The sequence below is a fragment of the Nicotiana sylvestris genome, chromosome 9 (assembly GCF_000393655.2).
Source record: "Nicotiana sylvestris chromosome 9, ASM39365v2, whole genome shotgun sequence".
Taxonomy (NCBI): domain Eukaryota; kingdom Viridiplantae; phylum Streptophyta; class Magnoliopsida; order Solanales; family Solanaceae; genus Nicotiana; species Nicotiana sylvestris.
Window position 1 is genome coordinate 121,053,704 of NC_091065.1, and position 9,268 is coordinate 121,062,971.

Genomic DNA, 9,268 nt, shown 5'->3' on the forward strand with positions numbered 1-9,268 from the left:
TGACCCCTTAGGATCCCAATCATCCTCTATTTCAATCATGTGAATGTATCCACCCTTATGGTCCAGCAGAGGGTTATTGCAAACATTTGGAGCAGGTTCCTTTGCCATAATAATCTTGTTGTCAATCAGAGCCTGGATCTTGTCCTTCAGAGAACGACATTCGTCGATGGTGTGTCCCTTTATACTGGAATGGTATGCACAGGATTTGTTTGGGTTAACCCACTGAGAAGGGTTCTCAGGGGTTATAGCAGGGATGGGGGTGACATAACCACCAGCTTTGAGTCTCTCATACAACTGGTCAATAGGTTCAGGAATGGTTGTGTATTGTTTAGGAGGCCTTCGGTCAAAGTTTGGTCGAGGTCTATGGAAGTTTTGGCGTGTAGGAGGTGATTGATAGTGGGATGGTTGAACATTGTAGGTTTGGTAAACATGTGCGGGTTGGGAATATCTGGGTGACGTAGATTGATATATGGGTGGTGGAGATGATTGATAAGTGGGTGGTGGAGTTTGGTAAGAGGGTGAGGGTGCTTGGTAGTTTGGAGTAGACTGATATGTGAGTGGAGGCATTGGATAGGTTTGGTATTTGATGAGAGATTTGGTTCTCTGTGCCACCATTACGGCTCCTACGTCTCTTTTCTTGGACACACCACCAGACTATAAGGCCTTATTTGCAGCTTGCAAGGCCTCGAGGTTTGTAACCATAGCACTTTTGATGCCTTCTTCAATCCTTTCACCCAGCTTGATAATGTCAGAAAATTTGTGGCTCTCAATCATCATCAGCCTTTCATAAAACTGCGGGTCCTAAGCTCGAACAAAGAATTTGTTCATTTGTTCCTCTTCTAAGGCGGGTCTGACCTTAGCAGCTTCGGACCTCCAGCGAGTAGCATACTCGCGACACGTTTTTGTAGGTTTCTTCTTTAGATTCTGAATATAGAACACATCCGGTGCATTCTTCGTGTTGAACCTGAATCTATCCATAAAATCGGACGCCATGCCTACCCAACTTGACCACTTCTTCGGATCTTGGCTATTATACCAAGATAGAGCATCTCCTTTTAGACTCCTCATGAAAAGCTTCATGCGGATTCTCTCGTCTTTCCCTACTCCAACCAGCTTGTCACAGTATGTTCTCAAATGTACTTTTGGATCCTCTGTACCATCAAACATCTCGAACTTAGGAGGTTTGTACCCCTCGGGCAGTTCGACATCGGATTGTATGCAAAGATCTTCGTAGTTCAGCCCCTCAATTCCCTTGCTTCCTTTAACGCCTTGAATCCGGCTAGTCAATTTCTTGAGTTCCTCAGCCAGGTTCCTGATGAGCGAGTCTTTATCATTAGACTCAGGTGTGCTTGAGATGGTTTGGGTGGAGTGTGGCATGGTCTCCATGTAGATGGGGGTGTTATGATGAGTGTGGAAGTGGCCATTTGTGGAGTTTTGGGGTTCCGGGATGAGCAGTGGAGTTTTGTTGGAAATATGGCAGGTGTTGCAGTGGTGGCGAGGAGCGGGGTGGTTTTGTTGCTTTGGGATATTCTGTGGAGGTGTGGGGTTCTGAGCATTTGGGAAATTGATATCTGGAGTGGTGAGAGAAAATGACAGATTTGCCAGCTTCCGAACCTGATCAAGTTCTTCATGAAATTTCAGCAGCTTTTGTTCAAGTTGTGATGCATTTTCTTTGGAAACCTGAGTACCATGACCGTGAGTGACCTCTACCCATTCAGTTGAGTTCTCCTTTCTGGCGTTGTTCAAATCTTCCATCTTCCCTTTGTTCTTGTTTTAAACAAGACTAAAAGGAGGAGTGGGTGGAGAGCCCCTGGATCTCGTGGAATAAGATGATGTTGCCAGAATGCACGAACTAACCTTTGGGGAGGGGAATAATGAAACAAAAGTAAAAACAAAAGGGTAACAAGTTAGTGGGGATCATAAGAAAATGTTGCGATATTTAAACGCATAGTGTAGAATATAAACCGTGTCCTAACTTGGGAACCTCTTTGTGCCCGAAGTAGGCCTAGCGACAAGTTTATTTGGAGAACTTAGAATGCTAAATGCTTCATTTTATTGATAAAAAATAGACGAATCCCAAATCGACACTAAATAACAGGAAATAAAAGTCACTAGTGGTCATTGGCCTTATTACATTTCATAAAGCAAAAAGAAAACTTCTATCTATTTGGTCCCAAAAGGACCTTCCCCAAACTCGGCATCCTTGGCTCCGTCGAACAACTTTCCCAGCTTGCAAAGTCCCAGCAATAGGTAGGCTCGGACTAGATGTCCGGCTTCGTTTCCTTTAGCATTTTGGCAGTCCTCGACCCTCTTAAGAAACTTCCTTTCTAGCTTCACTATACCTCGCTCCAAGTATCCCAGTTGCTTGTTGGCACTAACAGCCATGTCCTTCCACTCCTCAATCAGCTTTTGGTTGGCTTCTTGTATATCAAAGCACTCGATTTCGCACTCCAGGATCCTCTTGCGCAGTTGATTGTATTTAACTTGTGTCTCGTCCCTCTCATCTACGTTCCTGTGGCCCCTAGCAAACCTTGGTTGATCCAGACCATCGTGATTATCTTCCAACCAGCCTGAATAGTAGGGAGCGCAACTAGAGTGGTATCTGTCTGGCTCGATGGTATCTCTCCCCATGACGATCTTGCTGTGCCGCATATGCTGAGCTTGGCACTTATAAGGACTGTTATCAGCCTGGAAGTCAGCCCGAAAATGACTCATCTTGTCGACCTTGGGTATAACCTACTTCCTACCAGCTTGCCTCATAACCCGTAGAGAGATGAAAGGGTATGTTCCTCTCAGACCGATCAATATCAGAAATGGTGCATCCTTGGATCGGGCGATGAATTCCTCGGTAGGGAACCACTCGAACATCCATTGTACTTGACCCTCAGTTAAATTATCGAATAACTCTACCCATCCTTTGGCATCTTCTGGCTGGGCGAACATGTTGAGCATGTAATTCATTCTCTTTGGATGATAGAAAGCGATATGATCATCCCAGTCCCTTCACTGAATCTCTTGTCGGTATTCACCCTATTGGAGAAGCTCCATGAGCAAGAGCTGAAGTAGCAAATTGCAGCCTTCGAAGTGTTTGGCTCCTCGTTGGCATTTCTCCAAGGCTCGGTATATTTCTACAATGATCATGAGCACAATGCTGAAAGGTTGCCCACCAATTCCTTCCATTAGAGTTTTAGTTACCATAGCTAACCTGGTGTGGATCCTTGCTTTCTTCATTGGAAACACAATCATACCCAGGAAATAGAACATGAATACAAAGACCCTTTGGTGAATATGCCCTAATGAGATGATAGAAAACTCTTCCGGATAGGTACGGTAGGATTTGCTGTGACCGTACCTCTCGTACAAATAATCAAAAGGGATATAGGATTCTTTCAGACATGTTAGTTCTGGATTCTTCTTTAAACCCATCATTTTGAGGAAACCTCTGCCCTTGCGGTTCTCGGGCATTAACAGACCCGACGTTTCCCATGGTATACCGGCCAATCCTCCTATTTCTTCTAGCAAGGGTGTCATTTCAATATCCCCAAAGCGGAACACAGATCTCTCACAATCCCAGTACAAAGTGGCAGCTTCTATGATCTTGTTGTTGGGTTGGATTTCCAGGAGAGAAGGTAGGTTGCCTAGATATTTGCGGACAAGGGTTTGATCACTATAGTGAAGATCCTCCCACCTGCTTAGCAATTTTGGGTGGACGTTGGTGACCATGCCGAATCTGGGGACTTTGTGCCTCATATTTCTGCAAGACAAAAAGGGTTAGGCCCTTACCCCTCGGACTTGACTATTTAATATCAACAATCGGCATAAAAATATTTAGTTCTCCAAATTAATGCACAGAACGTGGCAGTGTCCGTTTGGGTTTTGGGGGAACCTAGTGGACTTTGGACAAGGCTATCTTAAAGATTCATTATGCGAACAACATAACTGACTCGGCTAGGTTTGACCATGATGCATGCACAGTTTAAATAGAGTAAGGTTTCTATGGGGTTTTAGACTGGTACCCTTGAGCAGACAACTCAAGGGGGAAAGGCACGTAACCGTCGACTACACTGTTGATCGACTAGTTTTACCGCAAATACGCCTTTTTCGGATTTAGAGGGTGATAATATCGGAAAAGCGCAACCACTCATTATAAGCGTTGCTATGGGATTTATCTGGCACAAGTGGAATATGATGTTGAGCATGATTATGCAACAATTAAAAACATGTTGTCACGTATCTGCATGTTAAGAAAGCAATAAATACAGCAGTTTCATAATTTAAAGCAGTAGTAAAGGAAAGAAACAAAGAAGACACGTCAGTTTCGTAATCGAAGAGGAAATTGAATGCTTAAAAGAAATTAAAAAATAATTGTGCGTAAAGAAGCATAAATTCACAACAGTAGTCTGAAATGGTAAAAGCCTAAAGATCCCCAGTAGAGTCCTCACGCTGTCGTGTCTCCTTTTTCACCCTAAGCAAAAATCGGGTTTATGACATTTGGAGGGACAACTCGTTCCTTTTGGGAACTGGGTTTGAAGAGTCGCCTCCTAATGATTAAGGTGCATTAGGACACCAAGAGAGATTGATTTTGGATAACCAGAGATAGGGTAAGGGCTGAAAATTATTCTAAGGGAAAGGTGTTAGGCATCCCTCAGAAGGCGATATAATGATTAACAGAAGCAGATTCAGTTTACAGTTATTACCCTAAGGCTTGCCTAAGTGTTTAGATAGGGTCTTATAGGCATGATATCTACTGAATTCAGAAGGTGATGAGATAGTAGAAACTTGAAATAAATTATTTGAAATCCTATAGGCATGCTTGCTAGACCTTGTTGAGCGAGGGAATTAGGTTATTAAAAGAAATAGAATGTACAAAAATTAGACTAGTTACAGGTGCTGCAGGCTGTAATATCTACTATTACTGATTTTATATCTAACATTGACTGTGAATAAAAAACGAATCAGATTGATTTAAGAAACCCCTATAGGCATGATTTCTATGCATTACTTGTTTTTTAAACCTTATAGGCCTGGCATCTAAATGAAGTTTGAATATGCAGAATTACCATATAGGCAGGTTTTCTACATGAAGTTGAACATGCAGAATTAAAAAGCACCCTATAGGCAGGTTTTCAACGTGAAGTTTAATATGCAAAATTAAAAGTATCCAATAGGCATGGTCTCTAGATGAAGTTCGAATATGCAGGAGTTAAAACACCTATGTTTTCTACCCTTGCATGCATATTTACCCAACCCTTTTCTCTATCAAGCCCCAAGTTTTTATTACAACTTATTACAAACCAGAATAATAGATTACATCAGAAAAGAATACAAAGAAAGTACAACTAGAGGAGGCCTGATTCTTGACTTCCTCTCTAAGTTAAAAGATAAACCAACTCAAAGACCATTGATCCAAAGCCTTTCTCCAATTTAAGTGTGTCAGAGTTCCCTAAGAGCCTCAATGGGACTTCAGGCAGTACTCACACCCAAATTGTATTACCAGAATAGGGATAAATGCAGTGTGGAAGTGTCAGCCCTCAAGTGTCCAAGTTCAGAGGGAGCTCATGGGTCCCAAGGCAAGGCTCACAAGAGGGGGTAGAACTTAAGTCTAAGAGAGAGTGCAGGTGAAGAAAAAGAGTAAAGAAGAGGGAAAGAGGTGCTGGGAAACAGTTACAGAGTTAAGGACTTAACACAAAGGGGTTCAGGGATTGGGGATTGCAAAGGGCCTATGCACTTAGGCATTAGTTAATTCTGGGCATGCACATCAAGAAGGAGTGTTGTTATGCTTACAAAATCAACCAGAATCCACAATCACATAATGGTAACATAGAGGTTATGATCCCCTAGGAATCACGTTTGAGTCATAGACAGCAATACTTAATACTGTCATGCCTCAAACAAATCATCAGTATCAAACACATTGGTGTAGGAGTTTAGGACACATAATAAATTCAAAACAGGTAGAAAGAAATTACAGCATGCTAAAATAAGTACTGGACTAAACACAAGCAGTAGGCAAACAAGAAGGCAAAAGTATTAAGTAAACATATTGTTGTGATGCTGAAATCTTAATCAGAACATACCAGTTCAAAGAAGCAAAATATAGTAAAAGCAAGTAGCAGGACTTTGAAGACAGGCCGTAGTACGGGTAGCAAGAGAGAATATTTTGAGTGTAAGGGATTTCAGAACTAAGTGTGTTCGTGTGTGTGTTAATGAAAGAGCAGGGTATTTATACTTTGAAAACGGGCAGAAAATAAGGCAAGGATTATAGTTTAGCAGTAATTATGGAACTATGTACCAATTAAAATCAAATCAGTATAAGGGCTTCCTTTAATTAAGGATTTAAAATCAAACGGTAATGGGCAGAAAACATTTAAGGAAAGAAATCAAGTAAGCATCATGTGCAGAGTAGACAATTAGGGTAAGTGCATAGAGGTTCAATTAAGAAAACAACTAAAGAAGAATCAGTAAAAATACTCGGTTAACCAAATAAGGTAAGAAACACAATAGATTTGCAAAATATGGAGACAATCAGCTCACAGTAAATCAGGGAGTCAAGGGTTTGAAATTATTGATTTAAGGAGAATCACACGGGTTCCCAAGAATAAGCAAATAAACCAAGTTAAAAATAGGAGACTCAAAAGTCTAAGGAAAGTTTCAAATCAGGCCCAGAAACAAGGAGCTCAGAATCAATCAAAGAGAAGACCATGAGTCCTGTTTTTAGCATATAAATAGAATGCACAAAACATTAGGCATGTGAGGTTAAACTATGGCAAAGAGAAGCAGCATGCAATAATAACTACAAAGTCAGTAGACAGTGAAACATGGTAGTCACATAGGTCAACTTAGTAATAGAGAAAAGAGGGTATCAAAAGCATGCAAAGGGTCAAGTAAAAGGCCCTTCTGAAAAGTATAGTCTAGTTTCAATGATTACAAGAAACCAAATCACATAGAGAAACAAAAGTTGAAACAAAAAGGACTTCGAATCCAGTCGAGCTAATTCAAACAATGAAGCAGTTTTCAGAAGTTCGAATAGGTCCAAAGAAATTAGGATTTTGAAATCAATCGAATTCAGAGCATGACGAACAAGTAAATCACATAGCAAGTAGTCTCAGGACTCGAATGAACCCAAAATTTAGGGTTTTCACCATCAATCGAGTTCTAGAGATGAAAAGCAAGTAAATCGGACAAATACTAACACAAAAATATATTTTCAGAAACCTCAAAAGAAACTAAGACTCTTGACATGCAAACTCCAGTAAAAGAACGACATAAGGAAACACAACAGAACATATTGAAAATTAGGAAATAACTTAACAAAAACCTAAATCAAAAAAGATAAAGGGGTTTCGAAGGTAGAGTTTTGAAAGAAACCTTGAGAAAACGTTTAAGAGTTGAGAGTAAACACAGATCTAAAACAGATATAAAAGAAATCGGAAAAACCTTAAAGGTCAGGGTTTCAGAAGAACCCTAGATGGTGAGAAAGGCTTGGAAAATCATCGATCTAAGCAGGAGAAGTCAAGAGTCAGGCTTGAATAGCTATGGCTAGCCGGAGCGAAGTCAAAGATGACCGGAAACAGCCATAGAACTGAAATCAACCAAGGTCTGGACCAAACTTCTTCAAGGTCTGGCCTTGAAACCATACTTATCGGGCATGTAGAAGTCAAATGAGGTAGATACAGGCCTCTAATGGCTTTGAAAGCCATGAATTTGGGCGGTTTCATGGCGGTGGTTAAAGGTGGTGGCTAGGGTTTGAGAGAGAATTGGGAGAAGGGGGAATTTAAAGGCGGCCGCAGGTGAAAATGATTAGGGTTTGGGGGGTAGTTGGGAATTAAAAAAGGAAAGGGCTGTTGTGAGCCGTTGATCTAGGCGATCAACGGCTGGGATTAAAAGGGGATCCGGGCGGGTTATTTAAAAAGGGTCGTGGGTCGGGAATATTAGGATTGGGTCAGGGTAATTGGGTTTAATTGGGGTGCCAAATCTGGCTAAAGTTGAAATAAAAATGGGCTAACATTTAAATAGCCATTTTCCCTATTTGATTTTAAAAATAGTAAAATAATTTTTGGAAATAAATTAAAGGTACTAAAATTATTAATAATACATAATTATCAAATTAAAATTACTGGAGTTAATTTTATAAATATAAACGCAATTAAATCTTAAAGGAGGCTAATATTGCAATTATATGCAATTTAGTTTTAAAAATATTAAATAAATTTGTAAAAATATGCAAAAATTATGTTAGCTATATTTTAGTATAAATATGTGAATCCAATAAATGAATCACCAAAATGATAATTTTGGGGATAATTATTGGGTTTTTCTTGATAAAATAGGGCAATAAATTGATTTAAAAATCTTTAAAAATTAAGGAAAAAATAATAAAACATTGGGACATATTTATATATGCAAATACATGCTATTTTGAAAGTATTTTTTCATATTAAAATATACAGAAAAAATTGGGTATCAACAATATGATACTTTAATTGTGCTTAATTTTGCAAATATACACTATCATCACATTCTTTCGTATCGAGTCTTGGTTGTACACTATCACATACATGGCACGCGAGGGATGTCTTTTACATCTCTCCGAACCTTATTTCAAAATTCTTTAGTCCTAGAGAATGGATGTGTCAGGTCAACTAACATAACGTATCACAGTATTCAGTCCAACTCCAAGAATTAGGAAACACTTTACTCTAGCAAACATAGATCATACTGCATAAATCTTAAGTGATTTGGTCCTTGGCATCGACACACAATTAGGAAAACTACCTTAATGTCAACAGGTTATGCACCCAAGGACATGTATTTTGTGGAATGATGAACCAATCCAAGTGAGATGCTAAAGATCCATAGAAAACACTTACCAAACCCCTTTCTTCACCTTTTCAGAATAGAAATCAACCACAACATCCCCAAAATCAATATGGTTATGGGAGCGCCACACAAGATGAAAAGTGGAGGAATATTTGTCGAAACCATAGAGATGATATCAGGATGCACTTAGGAGCATTGACTGCTTTACTGAACATCCCGCCTGACAAGGATCTTACCAGACTGCTGACAAAATTCTGGATCCAGTCAAAGTGGTTTTCAAGTTTGTCGATTGTGAATTGGTACCAATATTGGATGAGGTCACTAGCTTCATAGAGATGTCGTTTGCTGGGAGAAAGTTGATACTCCTAGTTACCATGCCTAGCCACAGGTTCCTCGATGCCTTGGGTATGACGAGCAGCCGGAATATGAGGAACATTGAAGACATGTG